At 44.4% G+C, this 4,301-nt stretch overlaps 1 protein-coding gene across 1 annotated transcript in view; it reads left to right on the top strand.

Annotated features, from left to right (window-relative positions):
* Window positions 1–3,699: 3,699 nt before the first annotated feature.
* Window positions 3,700–4,301, top strand: part of NTNG1 (netrin G1) — a 424,060-nt gene continuing 423,458 nt past the window's right edge. The window contains exon 1 of the mRNA XM_012558986.2: window positions 3,700–3,759. The gene's annotated coding sequence lies outside the window, so the exon portion shown is untranslated. The remainder of the gene's footprint in view (window positions 3,760–4,301) is intronic.

Below are 4,301 nucleotides of genomic sequence, written 5' to 3'. Positions count from 1 at the left end.
AGCATTTATAAAAAGCATCTATCACGTAGTATAAAACCAAAAAAACAAACTCACTACTGTTGAGTTGATTCTGGCTCATAGCTACGCTATAAGGACAGGGTAGAACTGCCCCACAGGGTTTCTAAGGCTGTAATCTTTATGGAAGAAGACTGTCACATCTTTCTCCTGTGGAGAAGCTGGTGCGTTCGAACTGCCAACCTTTTGGTACAATCAGTCAAACAGAGTTTGTCCCTGATTTGGATATTTCAGACATCTAAGTCTTAATTTAATATTGTGACAGTTAGTTCCTGTTGCCAAGGAGGCTATGACTGAATCCTGGGAATGGACAAAAATTATTCATACCTGCAATGAACACTTTTCTTGCACCTACTTTATCTCAAGTACTTTACAGTATTTATAAGAAGATACATATCTTTCTGGAGCAGATACGTTGCAAATATGACACCACTACCAGTCTGGCATATTGAATTTACAAGGATTTAAACAACTATGCCAAATCTCTACAAAAGAAGATTTTTAAGCAGCTAAGAACCTAGAAAAATAAACAGCAGCTAGAGACCTAACAGGATTAAAAACAAGTACAAATAAATAGATATCTAAGTTGAAGAAGAATGAGGAATGCATAGAAACCAGCCAGAGATCTGAAGCCAGAGAATGAAAAGATCAAACAATTCTTCTCTAAAAGGAGAGAGAGACAGAGAAAGAAGAGTCGAATGGCTAAATAAAAACAGAGAAATCATTCTTCCCGAAGAAAGTTAAACATACATATAGGTGGAGAAGGCAAAGAATGAAAGGAAAAGTAAACATGACCTAAATTATTTTTCCTTAATCCAAGGAACTATCTAAATTTTTGATTAGTGTGTATTACCTAAACAAATGTGCAAAGATATATTCAAGAAATTTGGTTTAATATACAAATGTTAGTTCACAGGTTCGCAGTTTGGGACGGTATATCAGATCCACTCAAAGTGCTTATTTGGAGAAAAAGTTCTTCCTCCCACCCCACCCCCACTGAAGGAGGTATCACAGTTTGGAAAGGGAGGGGCTTTAATGTTGAGAAGTCTCCTCAGGTGATTTTGATACTCTCTCTAGAATTTAGACCCACACATTTTGTTGGTGATTGAGCTTGTGAAAAGGTCAGAGCAGATGTCTGAGAGAAAAACTCACCTCTGGAAAGCTATTCAGCCTCCTGCACAGGGAAAAACTAAGTAACTGCTGTTGTTGTTAGGTGTCGCCTGGTCAGTTCAGACTCACAGTGACCCCATGTACAACAGGATGAAACCCTGCCTGGTCCTGCGCCATCTTCACAATCGTTGCTATGTTTGAGCCCATTGTTGCAGCCACTGTGTCAATCCATATCTTTGTCTTCCTCTTTTTCGTCGACCCTCTACTTTCCCAAGCATGATGTCCTTCTCCAGGGACTGGTCCCTCCTGATAACATGCTGAAAGTAAGTGAGATGAATTTTGACCATCCTTGCTTCTAAGGAACATTCTGGCTGTATTTCTTCCAAGACAGACTTGCTCGTTCTTCTAGCAATTCATGGTATATTCAGTATTCTTCACCAAACCATAATTCAAAGGCATCAATTCTTCTTCCATCTTCCTTATTCATTGTCCGGCTTTTGCATGCATGTGACGCGATTGAAAATACTATGGCTTGAGTCAGGAGCACCTTAGTTCTCAAGGTAACATCTTAACTTTTTAACACTTTAAAGAGGTCTTTTGTGTCAGATTTGTCCAGTGCAAAATATCATTTGATTTCTTGACTGCTGCTTCCATGGGCATTGATTGTGGATCCAAGTAAAATGATATCTTTGACAGCTTCAATATTTTCTCCGTTTATCATAATGTTGCTTATTGGTCCAGTTGTGAGGATTTTTGTTTTCTTTATGTTGAGGTGTAATCCATACTGAAGGCTACAATCTTTTATCTTCATCAGTAAGTGCTGCAATTCTCTTCACTCTCAGCAAGCCAAGTTTGTGTCATCTGCATATGGAAGGTTGTTAATGAGTTTTCCTCCAATCCTGATGCCACGTTCTTCTTCATATACTCCAGCTTCAGGATTATTTGCTCAGCATACAGGTTGAATAAGTATGGTGAAAGTATACAACCCTGACACACACCTTTCCTGACTTTAAACCAAGCAGTATACTGTTCTATTCAAACGACTGCCTCTTGATCTGTGTACAAGTTCCTCACGAGCACAGTTAAGTGTTCTGGAATTCCCATTCTTCGAAATGTTATCCATAATTTGTTACGATCCACACAGTCGAATGCCTTTTCATTGTCAATAAAACACAGGTAAACATCTTTCTGGTATTCTCTGCTTTCAGCCAGGAGCCATCTGATATCAGCAATCATTGTTGAAGTAACTGTAGTGGGTCCCCATTCACATATCAGACTATTTTGAGCTGATATCTGCCTCATAGTCAAATGAACCCTGGGAATGAGGGAAGGTACAAGAAGAAAGATAGGTGGTTCCAAGATTTTGACAGATAAATGGGAACATTTCACCAGCTGGGAGACGACATTAGAAATATTTTGGTATATCCTGGAAGGAAGTTTCCTAATTCTTCTCTTTTTACTGAGAAAGGCCTAAAACTGATAATAAAGTTGAGAATGAGAGTTCAAAAGAGGTCTTGTTGGCTTGACAGGCAAGGGCAGGAGCAAATGCTAAGAGTTTCCATGCCAGGGGGCCAAGGGGAAGTCAGAAAGCCACTGTGGGTGTTGTTTCAAGGCCAATGCCAAATGCTCCCACAAAAGGGACGGAGTTCTGGTGCCCTGTTTGGCGGGGGAGGGGTTGTGGGTTAGGTGAGGGGCGTGTTGAGTGGCATCTCCATGTAATCAGTACGTTTCAACCCTGGAAAAACATGGCCAGAGACTGGGTCAGGAGCCCGGAATGACCACTGTTCTGTTTAAGAAACATTTGTAGAAGTTTTACCCCTGCAGCTAACTCCCCTATACCATGTCAGTGCTAAAGGACAGAGGAGGGAACCACGGAACTCCCCAGATTCCTGCACTGGAAGGAGTGGAACTGGGAAGATTCATTGTGGTCTCCCAGATGTTGGAGGGAAGGCCTGGGGTGCTTGGAATCCCTGCCTTCCTGTTGACTGCTCAGGGCCCAGGAGGACCTGGTTATAGATCACTTCAACAGCCTTCTCTCCCATTCATCCTTTTGCCAACACCACCCTCAGCCATCATCATAGAAAAATGACCACTTTGCTCTTAGCCCCTCACTTTCCTTGTGGGGCATGTAGGCAGTGTGTGCTAAAGGTGATCACAGTCGAGTCTGAGCCACCACTGGTGGAGAATGCAGCCTTAGGGCTGGGGGCTTTAGTCTTCCTCTTGTGAAAGGCAAAGAGGCCAGAAATGCACTGCTGTCTCTTGAACTTCTACTTTCTAAAGGAGAATGGATTTCTAAATGGTCGAGGCTTGCGCTGTAGGGGCCTCTGGCAGGATAAGGGAATTGTCTGTTGAAAAACAAATTTCCGATCACTGCTAGGGGCGAGGGGTGTGCTTAGAATAGTTTGGGGAGCGGAGGGAGGAGTGAGGAGTGGGACTGGCGAGGGCAGAAGACGGGAGGAACGTGAGGAGCAACTAGCAACAGTGCTTCTCGTGACGAGCCGGGTTCGGGGGCTGGAGGGTGGTCTTGTAGCCACAGCACCCGAGGTCGTGGAGCGGCGGCAACGGCGGCCAGAACAGTAACCGCAATAGCAAGCGGGACGGAGCTAGGACCGCTCGGAGAGCCCAGGTCTCGAGGTAGTATAAGGTTTGCAATCCTTCCACTTGCTGGCAGTTGCAGAAGAAGATCTGCTTTTAAGTGAAACGTACTTGCCACCCCTACGAGGGCAGCGGTTTTCCTGGGCTTGCTTCTTTCCTTCTCCCTCTGCTGGCCCTCGCGCTCACTCTTTAATTTGTGCGCGCCCCTAAGTTTGCAGAGAGCTCGCTGCCCGCACGGAGCAGGATCCCGGCCGCAATCCAGAAGCATCGTGGGCCATGTATATTTCATCAAATGGACTTTGGGTGCGTCGCGTCTCGCAGCCATCAACGCTATGTGCAGTGACATTTCTGACTTGAGTGGAGGAATGCGCGAAGGAAGCCCGGGCGACGTTGGTACTAGAGGATCTTCTTGGCGCCAATACTAATTGTCCTGATTTATGTCCCCTCTGACTAAGCTCAACGTCTTCATCTGAAATAAAATGAAAACGGTGCCAAGCGGGGTAGAACCTCCTGGCCGCTGGTTCTGATCCCCGGGAATCAGGAAATCGTCCTGCAGCTTAAAAAAAAAAAAAAAAAGGAAA

This window comes from Trichechus manatus, unplaced genomic scaffold (genome assembly GCF_000243295.1).
Source record: "Trichechus manatus latirostris isolate Lorelei unplaced genomic scaffold, TriManLat1.0 scaffold00204, whole genome shotgun sequence".
NCBI lineage: Eukaryota > Metazoa > Chordata > Mammalia > Sirenia > Trichechidae > Trichechus > Trichechus manatus.
Note: the sequence above shows the minus strand (reverse complement) of the source record. Positions and strands in the feature narration are given on the sequence as shown.